General features: G+C 43.7%; 9 non-coding genes across 9 annotated transcripts; 4 read left to right on the plus strand and 5 right to left on the minus strand.

Moving 5' to 3' along the window:
• The first annotated feature begins 1,162 nt into the window (after positions 1–1,162).
• TRNAR-ACG (transfer RNA arginine (anticodon ACG)) lies at positions 1,163–1,235 on the plus strand. The gene has a single exon. It is a non-coding gene; the product is annotated as a tRNA-Arg (tRNA).
• A 4,250-nt stretch (positions 1,236–5,485) lies between these two features.
• On the minus strand, positions 5,486–5,559 carry TRNAI-AAU (transfer RNA isoleucine (anticodon AAU)). Its single transcript has one exon. It is a non-coding gene; the product is annotated as a tRNA-Ile (tRNA).
• A 2,078-nt stretch (positions 5,560–7,637) lies between these two features.
• TRNAV-CAC (transfer RNA valine (anticodon CAC)) lies at positions 7,638–7,710 on the plus strand. The gene has a single exon. It is a non-coding gene; the product is annotated as a tRNA-Val (tRNA).
• A 537-nt stretch (positions 7,711–8,247) lies between these two features.
• On the plus strand, positions 8,248–8,321 carry TRNAI-AAU (transfer RNA isoleucine (anticodon AAU)). The gene has a single exon. It is a non-coding gene; the product is annotated as a tRNA-Ile (tRNA).
• Positions 8,322–10,081: 1,760 nt separating this feature from the next.
• Positions 10,082–10,153, plus strand: TRNAM-CAU (transfer RNA methionine (anticodon CAU)). The gene has a single exon. It is a non-coding gene; the product is annotated as a tRNA-Met (tRNA).
• A 1,861-nt stretch (positions 10,154–12,014) lies between these two features.
• On the minus strand, positions 12,015–12,096 carry TRNAS-GCU (transfer RNA serine (anticodon GCU)). Its single transcript has one exon. It is a non-coding gene; the product is annotated as a tRNA-Ser (tRNA).
• Positions 12,097–13,396: 1,300 nt separating this feature from the next.
• Positions 13,397–13,468, minus strand: TRNAM-CAU (transfer RNA methionine (anticodon CAU)). The gene has a single exon. It is a non-coding gene; the product is annotated as a tRNA-Met (tRNA).
• A 1,763-nt stretch (positions 13,469–15,231) lies between these two features.
• On the minus strand, positions 15,232–15,305 carry TRNAI-AAU (transfer RNA isoleucine (anticodon AAU)). The gene has a single exon. It is a non-coding gene; the product is annotated as a tRNA-Ile (tRNA).
• Positions 15,306–15,841: 536 nt separating this feature from the next.
• On the minus strand, positions 15,842–15,914 carry TRNAV-CAC (transfer RNA valine (anticodon CAC)). The gene has a single exon. It is a non-coding gene; the product is annotated as a tRNA-Val (tRNA).
• Positions 15,915–17,355: the final 1,441 nt, after the last annotated feature.

Genomic DNA, 17,355 nt, shown 5'->3' on the forward strand with positions numbered 1-17,355 from the left:
TCTCTATGGCCACTCCTTCGTTTTCAGCCTCGTTTCATACCTCACCGCCCCTTTCCCTCCAACCACACTGTCCTGCTTGCAACCAGTCCCTCTTATTTACCATGGGTGTGTGCACATATTACTTGTTCTACTTCAAATACTTTTTTCTATACCTAGTTAACATCTCCTCAACCTTTAAACTTCACCTCCATCATTACACCTTCAGAAGAAATTTTCCTAAAACTTTGTGAATAAAGCTTCACATTTCTGTTAGAGCTGTATACCTCTCTTTTATTTCAAAGGACAAGTAGGCCGGAAAAAACAAATAAATAAAAAGGCAAAGTTGGGATAAGAAAACTTTGCATTCTGGAGTCAAATTTGTGCCATTAAGAACATTACTATACCATGTCTCTCTCTCACCATCAAAGATCCTTTCCTCAAGGCAGTTTCACATTTTGAGGTGTCTCCTTTGACTAATTTGAAAACTGAAATAAACAAATAACCAAATTGTCTAAAGAGAGCATATCTATCTGTTGGAAAGTTATGTGGCGGCAAATCAGTTCCTAAATTCCAACATTCAATGTCAAATACGATTTCTGGAATGTGCGTACCTTTATTGAATTCTTGTCCTCTATTTGTCTTTACCGATTACTTTTGCAGGCTTTTATCCGATGCATGATTTAGCACAGGATTTGGCCATGATTCTCCACCTTAGTGAGTATTACTCTTTTAACACTGAGAGGGAAAGACGTGATTCTTACAACCAAATTTCCACACCAAGTCAATGTTCTCTATTTTATGGCACTTAATTAAAAAGAATACACAGTAGTCATTAATCATCCATGCACACATTATCAGTGCCCAACAGAAGTATGTAAGACAACATGATAAACGTGGAAGCATGGCAGATTAACAGATTGCAAAAATTAGCAGAAGAGCACTCACAGGTGAAAAATTGCTTTAAAGACATGACATTCTACCATATATGTAATGTTTTAAGACTTAAAATTGCTTAATAATCTAAATGCAGAAATGGAAAACAAAGTTGTATTATGTAAAGTAACCACGGATGATGCCAATCTCTGAGAGTCAGCAGTTTTGTACGTACTTCTAACCTCATGACTCGCCCCACGGCTTCTGAAGCCTCATTGAAAAAAACCTACTCGCGCACCACGACCAGGAGGGGCCAGTGGCGCAATGGATAACGCGTCTGACTACGGATCAGAAGATTCTAGGTTCGACTCCTGGCTGGCTCGTTCGCTCCACTTTTCAAACCCAATCTTCTGCACCTTGACACTCAAAGCAGTTCTTAAAGATTTGCTTCCATTCCACTTACTGTGAAGAGTTCCCTGCCTTGACTTTTCTTGTTGCTAGCCCACAATGCAATCTTGCCTGTTGTTGAACTCGGAAAAACTTTCCAAAGGAACGGGATCCACAGTCTAACAGATCGCTAATATGGGGAAACATCACATAGAGAAAACTATACACAGTTTCGGATCAAACACGCTTAAGGGGGGGGGGGGTGGTGAAGGAGGGGAGAGGAAGAAAGGAAAGAAGGAGAAAGAAAAAGGAAACAATGCGGGTCTACGAGTGTCTTCCTCACCAATGTTATTCCCGTTGGGTTTAACCCCGTACCCCGCCTTGCTATGAGAAAGAAAGGAGGCGCTGACGGAGGAAATGTTAAATCCAGAAAGGCTGGGGTAGTGGGGACAGGATAGCGGAGTTGGTCTTGACCCCTACCCACTGCATTCAGCCCAGAGCTCGTCTCCCAGCACCGCGACCTCCAGAAGGGCGCTGCAAGATCTGCGGTGCGGGTGCGGGTCTGAGAAGCTGACCTGGAGGAGAGGAGATCACGAAAGGATCCCGGACAAAGGTGAAAGAGCCCAGGAAGCCTGACGCTGAAGCAACAGCTGGGCAGTGGTAGCTTTGGGCTGCTGCCACGCTAAACAGATGAGCCCCGCATTCCCTTTCTTTTACCGTTGGGATTCCCGGGAATAGGACACAGTAGAGGAGCCGGGCGAAATCAGTAAAGTAGGAGAAACACACAAATAAAACCAAACGACTTCCTTAAACTCACTCTTTGATCCTAGGAAAGTGTATTGAGGTTCGACAACGTGTGCTTGCCAAGAGGCACTAACAGTGGAAGAAATACATACAACCCTCCCTGAAGCCCCCTTTCATTCGCATTTTTAATCTTTAGCCCGTGCCTGAAGCCGTAATTGGAAAAGGTGTCTAACATGCGGTCAAGCTCAGCAATACAACAGCTAATATTTGTACACATTTCATACACTTTGGAAACACTCGAAGTGGGATAATTACGAACTTCTTGTTATGAGAATTTTCAAACATGCACATAAGAAACAGAACAAGATAATAAATTACCACCAGGCACACAATCACCCAGCTTCAATAATCATCAGTATTCTACCATTTTTAGATTCATCTCCACCTATCCTCACTCCTCTGAATGTTTATTATTATTATTACCTTTAGAGTTCTTTTCTCAGGTAAAATGCACCTGTATCAAAATGCATATATCTCAACTGCAATTCTGAACCATGGATACGCTCATGTAACCCACACTCCTGTGGTGTGTTATACGTAGACCATTCCATCTCCCATAAAGCTCCCTTGGTCCTTCCCAAACCACTTCTACCCATCCCCTCAGAGAAAACCACTGTCCTGATTTCTTTTTCACATTAGTTTTGCCTGTACTAGATGTTCACATGAATGAAATCACAGTGTTTACTCTTTTGTACTCTGTTTGTTTCACTCAACATTATGCCCCTTTGATCACTCAGGTTTTTGCTTCTGTGAGTAATTGATAGCATGCCATTGTATAAATAGATTGCAATATTTTATCCATTCTCATCTTGACAGACAATCGAGTGGTATAGAACGTGTCAATATGCTATGCTATGACATTAGTACGAGCATTACTATGCAATGTTTTTAAATTATCATTATATTTCCCTAAAACAAATACTTAGAATGGCTTATAGACTGGTTGGGTCAAAGGGCAATGTACATACAACTTTAGGAAAAACTATTGAACAGTTCAAATTGCTTACATCAGTTTACAGTCCCACTGACAATACGTGAGGAAGCTGGTTGGTCCACATCCAGCACCAGTGATGGTTTGTTGTGTCAGCATTTCACCCTGAGCCATTCTAATGAGTGTGTGATGTTATCTCATTTTAGTTTTAATTTGCACTTCTCTAATAACCAATGATGTAGAGCGCTTCTTCTGAACTTGTTGCCCTTTCATATAGCCTTTTTTATGCAATATTTTCTTGAGTCTCTAGTGTGTTGTAATTGAGTTGTCTGCATTTCTATTCTTGAGAGTAGGAGTGTTTTCTATAATCTGGACAAAAGTCCTTTGTCTGATACAAGTATTGGGAAATTTTATTATTGTCTACAGCTTACTTATTTGTTTTCCTGATGATGTTTTTGGTGAGAAGATGTTTTCTTGTAAGAAGACTTTGCCTATTTCCAGGTTGCAAAGATAGTCTCCTTTGTTTTCTTCTAAAGGCATTATAAAGTGAGCTTTCATGTTTTGCTTTGTTTGTCTTGCTTTTTCTGTGTGTATGTGATGTTAAGATAAGGGTGAACAATCACATTATTCAATATAGATATTCATGGGTTGAATAACCCGTATTGAAAAGATCACCTTTCCCATAGAATTATTTTTCCCCTCTTTGTCAAAAAATCAGTTGACTGTGGAAGTGTGGGTCTCTTTCTAGACTCTGTTCTGAGTCTACTGATGTATTTGACAGTCCTTACATGATTCCACAATGGCTTGATTACCATCAATATAGAGGAACTTAGAAGTCAATGAATCAAATGCCTCCAAATCTATCCGTTTTTTTAAAAAGATTATTTTGACTATTCTAGATCCTATACATTTTCCTATTAGTTTTATCATTGTTAATTTCTAGGAAAAACACCTCTGCGATTTTAATTAGTATTTTGTTGAATCTACAGATCAACTGGCTTGAATTGACAAGTGAATATTATTGAGCTCTCCAATCCATGAACATGACGTGGTTTTCCTTTGAATTGAGTACTCTTTACTTTTTCTCAACAGTGGATTGCCATACTCAGTGTTCAGAGTAGGCATGTATTTGCTAAATGCATTCCTAAGTATTTTATACTCCCAACAATGTATTTTAACTTTATTATATTTCCCAATTGTTTTTGAACCGATCTCTGAACACACACAACCCACACACACAATTGATATGAGAATATCCACTTGATCTTCTAGGACACTGACAAGTTCGCTTACAAATATTAGGTAGTTTCCCCCACCCCTCTCCCCTCCTGTAGATCCCTTAGGATATTTCCCGTGTAGAAGGTAATGTTTTCTGAAAATAGAAAGTGTTTTACTCCTCCATTTCCTTCCTATTTCCCCATGCACATTATTTCTATTTCATGCCTTGTTACACTGGCTTGACTGCAAATGCACTGATGAGATCATGTATCAAGAGCAAAAATCCTTGTGTTTTTTCATATGTAGGAGGAATAATATGTAGTTCACAGTAAAGTGTGATATTAGCTATACATTATTTGGGAATGCCCTATATGAGAGTGCAGACATTTGTTTCTGATCCTAGTTTGTTGACAGTGTTTATTATGAATAAGTACTGCATTTTGACAAATGCTTTTTCTCCACCTGTGGAAATACGTCTTTTCTTTTATTCCGTTTATATGATAGGTGACATTGATTGGTTTTTAAACTACACAATTTAATAGGTAAATCAATTTAGGAAATCATTTCAACAAAAGATTAGCATACAAGTATCAATTGATTTTCCTATACAGCAATAGACATCAGGAGAATACATTTTAACACTATACAATTAAGCAGAGCATCAAACACACACACACACACACACACACACACACACACACACACACACACACACACAAAACACAAATACATATGAATACATTTCTTAAAAGCACAAGGCAGTTGGTCACACTGAAAATAAAACATCCCAGAGAGAAATTGTAAAAGACTAAGTAAATGACAAGAGACTCCATACGCGTCTAATGGACGATGCAATAGTATTAATATATTAATTTCCCCAAACTATTGCATACGTTCAGTTAAATCCCAGTCTAACTTCCACCAGGTTTTCTTTGTATTTGACAAAGCTTTTCCCCGTTAAAATTTACACGCAAGGCAACGAGAAAAAGTAAGATAATCTTGAAGAATAAGAACCAGTTTGGAGCATTGACACAAGAGATCAAGATACGCATAAAGTGATCAATATTATCTCAGTGTAGTATTGATTCGAGAATAGACAAAGAGACCAACTGCTTGTAAAAATAGCAGAACGAAAATGCCCTGGGCAAAACAGAGAGGTTCAACAATTACATCGTGAAGAAATAACATCAATAGCATGCTGAGTTTTGAAAAGCAATCTGAGCTCCAAGTCTGAGCTGGAAAGGTGTAAGCACCTGGGATGGTGGTGAGGAGTAAAAGCGGTAGGTCTGGCCCTGGCCCGTACGGGGGTCGAACCCGCGACCTTGGCGTTATTAGCACCACGCTCTAACCAACTGAGCTAACCGGCCGAGGTGCTGTAGTTATCTTTCTATTTCCGCTTTTAATCGCTATTTCCCGCTGTACCTCTTGGGAGCAAAACCAACAACTTCCACAGCCGACTAACCTCACTCAACGGGAAACTTCGCCTTCCTCAAACTCTGCCAGTGCGACCCCAAAACACTCCGAAACATGCCCTCCCCCTCCAGGGACGCTTCCCTCCTTTCTCCTCCCTCCCGGGGAAACACGCAACAAACGCAAAGCTTCTCGAAGGTTCGAGATCGCAGCCAGCACAGCGGGAGCCTCCGCAGGCCTCGGACCACTCAGCTCCTGCTCCCACCGAGCACATTCTCCTACCCTCCGCAAGGAAAGTCCGGGCACATCTGCTTTCTTCGGGCTGCAAGAAGTGCGCTACTGGTGCACTGAACACTACCCAAAACTGCTGGACCAAACTAGGGAAGATCCAAGGTCAAAGAGACACGTTCTATGCTCATGGACGAAGAAATATAGTAAGGATGAAATGAAACTCTTCTCCAAATGTTCCTCTAAATTCAATTTAATCCTTATCAAAATCTCAGCTGGGCATTTCTTCATCCTTAAAAATTTTTTTTTTAAAGTTTTCGGCTCATTGAAAAATCTATCTTAAAATTCATATGGAAATGCAAAAGCCCTAAGAAAGCAGAAACAGACTTGAAAAAAGAGAACGGAACTGTAGGGTTTACACTTCCTGATTTGAAAGCTTTGTCTAGTCAGCCAGACTGCGGTACTGGCAAGAAGGATAGACGTACAGATAACAGAGCAGAATTGAGAGTCTAGAGAGAAGCACCTACATCTACTGTCAGTTGATTTTCAACAAAAGTGCCGAGACCATTCAGTAAGGGAAGGCATGGTCTTTTCAACAAATAGTGCAGGGAAGAGTTGGGTACTCGTGCGTAAAATCATCAATTCACATCACCTCAAGTTAACACAGATTTGCTTTGAGCTAATTTTGTAACTAACTTTTGTAAATTAACAAAAATAAATCCAAAATGGATCCCAGATGTAAATGTAAGATGCAAAAACTATGACCCTCTTTGAAGAAAACATAGGAATACTTTTCCCTAAACCTTGGAATAGACAACTATTTCTGAGATGCCATACCAAGAACGTGTAAAAGACAAAACTGTAAATTGAACTCCATCAGGATTTAAAACATTTGCACTGCAAAAGACATCATCGTAGAAAGTGGAAAGGCAGGCAGCAGAGTGGGAGAAAATATTTGCCAGTCAAAATTCAGTTAAGGACTTGGATCCATAATCTGTAAAGAACACTTACCACTCAATAGTGAGAAAACAAATAACCCAAATTAAGAAATGGGCAACAGATTTTAATACACATGTCACCAAAGAATATATATGACCGTCCACAAAGCGCGTGGAAAGATGCTCGACATCATTAGTCGTTAGGGAATTGCAGAAGAAAATCTCAGTGAGACGCTGCTTCACACTCAAAACTGACTTTGTACGTAAATGATGGTATCTCTAATAGCAATTATGGCACCTCAACGACGTTAATAGCAGCAGCGAGTTTAGTCTGACTCTGGTTGATCAGTGTTCAGCTGGCACAGAATTGAGGACAGAGGGGACAAGAAAGGACTGCCTGGCGGACCAGTCGGCATTTCCCCTCTCCCGTCCCTCAGTTTCTATCGGTCCTGCCCTGCCTGGCACAGAACTCGGAGCAACTCCCTGAGGTCACGTGCACCGAATCCCGGTTACTTTTCTGGGATCATTTTCTGGCACCCACGAAATGGTGATCACAGAGCTTCCTAAGGTCAGATAAACCCACGTAGGACAAAATCGAGCAATTTTCAGACATCTGTTATACCCGGAGACTGCCTTAAGATCTCCGTCCTGCCTTTGGAAAGGAATTGCTCGCTTAAGCGGAGTATTTGCCTGGTGCGACTCATTGACTCAGTATTACTGATCTCAATAGAAGAGTGCAGTAACCTTGATCATTTCCCGGAAGAAAAGATCAGTTCAACGTTGCCGAACCCGGGCTAGCTAGCCAAGAAGTCTCTTCTCTCTTAGACGCCAGAGGCGGGAAAAAAATGACAATAGCCGAGCCACGCACAGTTTCCGTAGTGTAGTGGTTATCACGTTCGCCTCACACGCGAAAGGTCCCCGGTTCGAAACCGGGCGGAAACATCGCTCCCCTCCGGGCTTCGTATTTTAAAGTTGTCCTCAACCGCCCAGGCAGGTAGACCAGAAGGCGCCCGAACGCCCGCCAAGTCTCACGCGGAGGGAGACCTGGGCGACTCCGCCACGATCGAAAATCAGACCTGTCGGAGTATCTTTCGGCCACCGGATGCCATCTTCTTTGCGTGAGCCTTGACTCACCTGTAGTTCAGGGGCTGATTGCCAGTCATTTGCAGGACCCCAAATACCTCCACGGACTTCCGGGCCCTTAGCGCCGCAGCTTCAAAATCTTAAGCTGCCCCTTTCCAGTCCAGGAATACGACTTAAAACCGATGTTCTTTCCTCCCTCCTTTGCTTTCGGTTTTCTTTTGAGAGAACGCGTCTCATTCTTTTCATTAAGGGTAGGAAGCAACAACAACAAATTCTCCTAAGAAACAACCAACAATTATTTGGAACTTAACGCTTTATAAAGAGGGGAGCGGGGGGGGGGGGGGCGTTTTTTAGGGAAAGAAGAAAAAAATCAACGAAAACTGTCCACTCGCCGCGGGCCGGTTAGCTCAGTTGGTTAGAGCGTGGTGCTAATAACGCCAAGGTCGCGGGTTCGATCCCCGTACGGGCCACTCCTTTTGGTCACCTCCAGAAGAAGGCTGTTAGCTGTCTTCGGAGGTTACTTCTCTGGTCTTTGTGGGGAGTCTTCCCACAGCCTTGGTACTTTCCCTACCTGCATGCGCTGATCAGTATCAAGCTCACCGTGGACTTCTTTCTGCAGTTGCCTCTTATCACAGCTCTCTCCTTTCGCGTACTCTTGTCCTGCCGACTCTAGCTGTCTTGTTCTCCTGGACTATCTGCTCTTTCTCATCAACTCAGGGAGTTCACCAGCCTCCGCCTGGGCACTGGGGCCGGGAAACTCTCCCAAGGCAGTAAGAACCAGGGTGTGCAAGCCTACCTTTCTCTCCCCGCCATCCCCCACCCGTCTCCCACTCCCTCTCTCCCTCTCTCCCTCTCTCTCTTTCCCTCCCTCCCTCCCTCCCTCCCTCCCTTCCTTCCTTCCTTCCTTCCTTCCTTCCTTCCTTCCTTCCTTCCTTCCTTCCTTCCTTTCTCTTTGTTTCTCTTGTTTGCTTGCTTGCTTGCTTGCTTCTTGCTTTCCTGTCACGGATTATCATACTTCTTTGCCTGAAGTTTGGTGTCTGGAAAATTGTTGTTTCATCTGTTTTGTCAGGTTTTGGCTCTTTGAGGCAGGAGGCTATGTACTGATCTTTATGATTTCGTTTCAAGCAGAGAGAGGCAGGTTGGGTAGTTCAGCGGCCTATCTTAGGGCAGTTGGCATCGCCTTTCTGGGAAACGTGGGGCCTCGTGTGGGTGCTGGTTAGATGGTCTTCTCTGGGTTGTGTGTGTGTGTGTATGTGCGCGCGCGCGCGCGAGCCAGGGCTGGTTGGGGGAGAGGAGGGCGCTTGTGGGAGAGCAGGGCTTGAGTCCAAAAGTCCAGAGGCGCCAATGCAACCAAAACGGACATTCAAGTCTCTGCCCGGAAGGCAGACTGAGGGTGGGAATTTTCTGATGAGGAGATGGGAACCTTGCAGTATGTGGGACCCGCGCACTTTCTAAAGTCGCTGCCATGCCGCCACCTGCGGGGCAAGTCACCTACCCGCTCCATCAGTACCTCGGCGTGAGTGAATTCCGGTGGTCCTCCTTGGTGGTCTGGTGATGAGTGCCACTCGGCACAGCCTCAGGGGCTCGACTGGATGAATCAGTGGGGCCGGCCCAGCACCTGAGTCCACCAGAGCGCCCTGGCTCAGTCCTTCCTTCCCTTGCTGCCTCTAGGCTCCGCTCTCGCTCTCGCTCTCGCTCTCTGTCTCTCCCCCTCCGTCTCTCCTTTCCATCAGGTTGTTCCATCTCTGTGGTACCCTTTTCCAATACTATATTAAAGTATACTTTAGATACCTTCAAGTGTAAAGATCTTAAGCGTAGATTGAGCTCGATAACTTCACCTGTGTAGGGTACTCCCGCGTGTCCGCCGCCCAGATCGAGATTGAGAACATTCCCGTTAGTCCAGAAAACTGCCTTGTGTCCCCTCACCAGTCTATATTGCATCCTGAAAACTAATCCTTTTCTGATTTCTAGCACCAGATAGTCTGCCTGCTCTTGAATTTCATATAGGTGAAACCATGTAGTATAACCTATGGTGAGGCTTTTTTTTTCCCCCCAACATGATATTTTTGAGACTTATTTGAGTCCTTACACGACAGTAATTCAGAGAAGTTTGCTCTTGATGCTGGGAAATTTAGTTTAGAAACGAACAAAAATCCATCGGTGCAAGGAAAGATGACCCAGCGCATGACCTTCATAGGAGGACAAAAGCAGCGCCGTGCGCCGTCCTCTCAGCAGAGTGGCGCAGCGGGAGCGTGCTGGGCCCATAACCCAGAGGTCGATGGATCGAAACCATTCTCTGCTAGGGTGTCTATTTTGTAACACCTTGTTTCTCTCTCCAGGATTACAAGATATCCTCTGTTATTTCTCACTAAAATATCACTTGTGGGAATTAACTAACTTTAGAGTTGAGCCTTTAGTAATTTACTATACCAGTCCTAAGTAATACGGTCATGAAATGTCACAATGACCTAGTAGTTCGCTTGAAGTTCCTCCCACGTAGCAAAACTGTCAGTTTGAGTTAGAACCTAATGAAAGCAATTATGAATTGTAAACTACTGAAAAATAGAATTTTATGAGCTCATAGTGATAATAAATACATAAATAAATGAAGATTGAGTGAAGGCTCTTGCTTGCATAGAATGCCAAAGGGCAGACCTATAAATGTGAAGAGAATATTGAAGTTGAAATATCATCATTGTGTAACCATCGTAGGAAGACTTATTCAGTTAAGAATTATCATTGGATGTCAAATCTGCAGTATCATTTTGGTGAAGAGCAAGATATTCGTGTAATCTTAAGAATTCTCATAAGTTGCAAGAGGGAAATGTATATACATGTGTCACCTTGACTGCATGATCAGAATTAACCCCATTAATGAGGGACAAAGGACATTGAGTGCCTATAGATCTGAAACTCTGGAGGAGATAATATCACTTAAATGGTATTCTGGCTAGGGTTACACAGCCTGAACCTAGTTGTAAGAGGGAAAAAAATCACAAAAAACCCAAATGAGGAGTCTCCATCTCCTTCTTATTTTTCATGTGAGCAACTTGTGTATTCTTCAAAAATTTCAATATCATACTATACAAAGAGAGGCTGTGGAGATGTTCCAGATTAAAAGAGACCAAAGACTAAAAGGATATGGACAACTAATGCAATGCCTAATCCTAGATAGAATCTTGTATTGGAGCGGGGAAAATGCTGCAAAGTACATTTTCTGGTTAATTGGCAAAATTCAAATAGAGGTGAGAGTTTTTTTTTTTTTTTAAATCATGCTATTATCAAATGTACTAAACTCATTATACTGTCATTACATATAAAGAATATCCTTATTTTAGGAGATACTCACTTAAATATTTAAGAATAAAGGACCAAGATACATATTTACTCTGAAATGGTTCTGAAAAAAATAGAGAATTATACAGATACAGAGATGGAGGAATATGATTTAAATTTTAATAGATGAATTCCAATAAAAGGTATGTTGTTGGTTTTTGTACTATACTTATTCTTGCAAATTTTCTATAAATTAAGCTATTTCCAAATAAAAAGTTTGACTCTTTTAATAGAAATTTGAAAAATTAAAAAGAATAATGTAATGAACTCAGGTTCCCACCAGCCACCTTAAACAATCAGTAATGTTTTGTCAGTGTTGTTTCTTCTACTACTCCCTCATTACCAATTAACACTTTGAAACAAAGTCAAGACAGGAAGTGCCAAAGCGATTTACTGTGATGAAAAGTAAGAATTATTCCGACTCGAGGAAATGAAGATGATATGCAAAGTTCTGTCAATTGTTCAGAGAATAGCCAAGGTCCGAGCAAAATCTTGCCTCTGAAATTTGCACCACAATGTAATGAAAGGGAGGGTTTGCGCCTTGAAGACACCTTCCCTAAATGTCCCCAAGGGGTCAAGGCCACATAACATCCAAGTGTGGGATGTGGTAAGACAAGTAGCAAATCGTGCTCTAAGACAATTACACGCAGCGACATGAAAGAACATTGAAGGAAATGAAACTACCTAACCGAAGGGAGAGGAAGGTGGGAGGAAGTGAAGCAGGAAAGTCGTATAATGTACAATTCTTTTGTAAGCCTAAGTAATTCTACTACTTTCCTCAGCTGAATGAAGACAGAAAAAAAGCACATCTCTTCTTCTGGAAGGCTCGACGAGGATGGGATTCGAACCCACGCGTGCAGAGCACAATGGATTAGCAGTCCATCGCCTTAACCACTCGGCCACCTCGTCCCACTGGAAACACTTCCTTTTTAATAATTTTTAAAGTATTACTTGTGCAACTTTCCTGTTTCACTTCCTCCCATGATTCTTTCTTCGGTCAGGTAATTTCATTTCCTTCTCAACTATCCTAGTGTTCTTGCACTTCTGGCTGTGTAATTGCTCTACTCTTTTCTTCTTTTAAATCTCTGTCCACTTTTGATGCACCATTTACTGCTTTTCCCTACATTTTACTACACCCCTACACGTAGATGTGATGCGGCCTCGACCTTCTGGTAGCTTAGGGAAGGTGTGTTCATGGAACACACCCTCCCTCCCATTACACTGTGGCACGAAAGGAGTCAAGGTTTTGGTCAGACTGGCTACTTCTCTGAACAATTTTGAGGGTAAATAGACAAAATAAATAGAAGAACATTGGTTTGGTGGACCTCTAAATAAGAACATCTTCAAAGTCACAAAGTGAAAGAACAAAACATGTCCCTCCACTCCCCCACCATCACCTTATTTCTACTTTTCCATTTGAGTTTTTAAATTCTCATTACTTAGGGTGCTTGTTGTGTGGAGCTTGTATTTCCTGTCATATTGCAAGGACTCCTTAAAGAGTACTTTAACTAAAAACTTTTCCTCAACAGACTTTAAAATTTTTTTTCTCTAAGACTTCCGTGTGTTTCCGCACCCCCCGCCCCCGCAACCGAGTTTCTCAGTAGGATCCTGATGCACAAAAATTTTTATCTGAACATATTCTTTTCATTTTCTCCTGTCATTTTTCATTTAACTTCTTTACTTCTGTTTGTCCCATAAAGTTCATGAGGATGGTGTTTTCATGGTAATTGCCACATACATTTTGACAAGTCATGCATAGGAGTGAAAAAAGAAATGACTGAAAGTAGGAGACTCGCTACCAAGTAAAAATGGAATATGGTCGTCAGGCAGAAATCAATAAAAATGTTTTCCTTTCGAGAGTAAAATAAAATCCTAACTGGAGACAAGCGTGTATTTTATCCACTGGAAGAAATAATGCTGATCATTGGAAATTAAGGGTAAATTTGTCACTTCTTCCTGACTAAGAGATTTACTTCCCTTTTGAAATGAGTGATAAAGGCAGATTTTACTCCTTCCCTAATTCTTCCGAGAAAGAGAGAGAGAGAGGGACTCAGAGACAGAGACAGAGACAGAGACAGAGAGACAGAGGAGAGCGCGAGAGAGAGCAAGGAAAGCAAAGGAAAATGCTTGTCGGTGACAAAAGACTTCATTAACTATATCGTGGGCCCGCGTTGGGAAAGAGAAACAAGGTGTTACAGAATAGACACCCTAGCAGAGAATGGTTTCGATCCATCGACCTCTGGGTTATGGGCCCAGCACGCTCCCGCTGCGCCACTCTGCTGAGAGGACGGCGCACGGCGCTGCTTTTGTCCTCCTATGAAGATCATGCGCTGGGTCATCTTTCCTTGCACCGATGGATTTTTCGTTTCTAAACTAAATTTCCCAGCATCAAGAGCAAACTTCTCTGAATTACTGTCGTGTAAGGACTCAAATAAGTCTCAAAAATATCATGTTGGGGGAAAAAAAAAAGCCTCACCATAGGTTATACTACATGGTTTCACCTATATGAAATTCAAGAGCAGGCAGACTATCTGGTGCTAGAAATCAGAAAAGGATTAGTTTTCAGGATGCAATATAGACTGGTGAGGGGACACAAGGCAGTTTTCTGGACTAACGGGAATGTTCTCAATCTCGATCTGGGCGGCGGACACGCGGGAGTACCCTACACAGGTGAAGTTATCGAGCTCAATCTACGCTTAAGATCTTTACACTTGAAGGTATCTAAAGTATACTTTAATATAGTATTGGAAAAGGGTACCACAGAGATGGAACAACCTGATGGAAAGGAGAGACGGAGGGGGAGAGACAGAGAGCGAGAGCGAGAGCGAGAGCGGAGCCTAGAGGCAGCAAGGGAAGGAAGGACTGAGCCAGGGCGCTCTGGTGGACTCAGGTGCTGGGCCGGCCCCACTGATTCATCCAGTCGAGCCCCTGAGGCTGTGCCGAGTGGCACTCATCACCAGACCACCAAGGAGGACCACCGGAATTCACTCACGCCGAGGTACTGATGGAGCGGGTAGGTGACTTGCCCCGCAGGTGGCGGCATGGCAGCGACTTTAGAAAGTGCGCGGGTCCCACATACTGCAAGGTTCCCATCTCCTCATCAGAAAATTCCCACCCTCAGTCTGCCTTCCGGGCAGAGACTTGAATGTCCGTTTTGGTTGCATTGGCGCCTCTGGACTTTTGGACTCAAGCCCTGCTCTCCCACAAGCGCCCTCCTCTCCCCCAACCAGCCCTGGCTCGCGCGCGCGCGCGCACATACACACACACACACAACCCAGAGAAGACCATCTAACCAGCACCCACACGAGGCCCCACGTTTCCCAGAAAGGCGATGCCAACTGCCCTAAGATAGGCCGCTGAACTACCCAACCTGCCTCTCTCTGCTTGAAACGAAATCATAAAGATCAGTACATAGCCTCCTGCCTCAAAGAGCCAAAACCTGACAAAACAGATGAAACAACAATTTTCCAGACACCAAACTTCAGGCAAAGAAGTATGATAATCCGTGACAGGAAAGCAAGAAGCAAGCAAGCAAGCAAGCAAACAAGAGAAACAAAGAGAAAGGAAGGAAGGAAGGAAGGAAGGAAGGAAGGAAGGAAGGAAGGAAGGGAGGGAGGGAGGGAGGGAGGGAGGGAGGGAGGGAGGGAAAGAGAGAGAGAGAGAGGGAGAGAGGGAGAGAGGGAGTGGGAGACGGGTGGGGGATGGCGGGGAGAGAAAGGTAGGCTTGCACACCCTGGTTCTTACTGCCTTGGGAGAGTTTCCCGGCCCCAGTGCCCAGGCGGAGGCTGGTGAACTCCCTGAGTTGATGAGAAAGAGCAGATAGTCCAGGAGAACAAGACAGCTAGAGTCGGCAGGACAAGAGTACGCGAAAGGAGAGAGCTGTGATAAGAGGCAACTGCAGAAAGAAGTCCACGGTGAGCTTGATACTGATCAGCGCATGCAGGTAGGGAAAGTACCAAGGCTGTGGGAAGACTCCCCACAAAGACCAGAGAAGTAACCTCCGAAGACAGCTAACAGCCTTCTTCTGGAGGTGACCAAAAGGAGTGGCCCGTACGGGGATCGAACCCGCGACCTTGGCGTTATTAGCACCACGCTCTAACCAACTGAGCTAACCGGCCCGCGGCGAGTGGACAGTTTTCGTTGATTTTTTTCTTCTTTCCCTAAAAAACGCCCCCCCCCCCCCGCTCCCCTCTTTATAAAGCGTTAAGTTCCAAATAATTGTTGGTTGTTTCTTAGGAGAATTTGTTGTTGTTGCTTCCTACCCTTAATGAAAAGAATGAGACGCGTTCTCTCAAAAGAAAACCGAAAGCAAAGGAGGGAGGAAAGAACATCGGTTTTAAGTCGTATTCCTGGACTGGAAAGGGGCAGCTTAAGATTTTGAAGCTGCGGCGCTAAGGGCCCGGAAGTCCGTGGAGGTATTTGGGGTCCTGCAAATGACTGGCAATCAGCCCCTGAACTACAGGTGAGTCAAGGCTCACGCAAAGAAGATGGCATCCGGTGGCCGAAAGATACTCCGACAGGTCTGATTTTCGATCGTGGCGGAGTCGCCCAGGTCTCCCTCCGCGTGAGACTTGGCGGGCGTTCGGGCGCCTTCTGGTCTACCTGCCTGGGCGGTTGAGGACAACTTTAAAATACGAAGCCCGGAGGGGAGCGATGTTTCCGCCCGGTTTCGAACCGGGGACCTTTCGCGTGTGAGGCGAACGTGATAACCACTACACTACGGAAACTGTGCGTGGCTCGGCTATTGTCATTTTTTTCCCGCCTCTGGCGTCTAAGAGAGAAGAGACTTCTTGGCTAGCTAGCCCGGGTTCGGCAACGTTGAACTGATCTTTTCTTCCGGGAAATGATCAAGGTTACTGCACTCTTCTATTGAGATCAGTAATACTGAGTCAATGAGTCGCACCAGGCAAATACTCCGCTTAAGCGAGCAATTCCTTTCCAAAGGCAGGACGGAGATCTTAAGGCAGTCTCCGGGTATAACAGATGTCTGAAAATTGCTCGATTTTGTCCTACGTGGGTTTATCTGACCTTAGGAAGCTCTGTGATCACCATTTCGTGGGTGCCAGAAAATGATCCCAGAAAAGTAACCGGGATTCGGTGCACGTGACCTCAGGGAGTTGCTCCGAGTTCTGTGCCAGGCAGGGCAGGACCGATAGAAACTGAGGGACGGGAGAGGGGAAATGCCGACTGGTCCGCCAGGCAGTCCTTTCTTGTCCCCTCTGTCCTCAATTCTGTGCCAGCTGAACACTGATCAACCAGAGTCAGACTAAACTCGCTGCTGCTATTAACGTCGTTGAGGTGCCATAATTGCTATTAGAGATACCATCATTTACGTACAAAGTCAGTTTTGAGTGTGAAGCAGCGTCTCACTGAGATTTTCTTCTGCAATTCCCTAACGACTAATGATGTCGAGCATCTTTCCACGCGCTTTGTGGACGGTCATATATATTCTTTGGTGACATGTGTATTAAAATCTGTTGCCCATTTCTTAATTTGGGTTATTTGTTTTCTCACTATTGAGTGGTAAGTGTTCTTTACAGATTATGGATCCAAGTCCTTAACTGAATTTTGACTGGCAAATATTTTCTCCCACTCTGCTGCCTGCCTTTCCACTTTCTACGATGATGTCTTTTGCAGTGCAAATGTTTTAAATCCTGATGGAGTTCAATTTACAGTTTTGTCTTTTACACGTTCTTGGTATGGCATCTCAGAAATAGTTGTCTATTCCAAGGTTTAGGGAAAAGTATTCCTATGTTTTCTTCAAAGAGGGTCATAGTTTTTGCATCTTACATTTACATCTGGGATCCATTTTGGATTTATTTTTGTTAATTTACAAAAGTTAGTTACAAAATTAGCTCAAAGCAAATCTGTGTTAACTTGAGGTGATGTGAATTGATGATTTTACGCACGAGTACCCAACTCTTCCCTGCACTATTTGTTGAAAAGACCATGCCTTCCCTTACTGAATGGTCTCGGCACTTTTGTTGAAAATCAACTGACAGTAGATGTAGGTGCTTCTCTCTAGACTCTCAATTCTGCTCTGTTATCTGTACGTCTATCCTTCTTGCCAGTACCGCAGTCTGGCTGACTAGACAAAGCTTTCAAATCAGGAAGTGTAAACCCTACAGTTCCGTTCTCTTTTTTCAAGTCTGTTTCTGCTTTCTTAGG

The sequence above is a fragment of the Camelus bactrianus genome, chromosome 20 (assembly GCF_048773025.1).
Source record: "Camelus bactrianus isolate YW-2024 breed Bactrian camel chromosome 20, ASM4877302v1, whole genome shotgun sequence".
In the NCBI taxonomy this organism is placed as follows: domain Eukaryota; kingdom Metazoa; phylum Chordata; class Mammalia; order Artiodactyla; family Camelidae; genus Camelus; species Camelus bactrianus.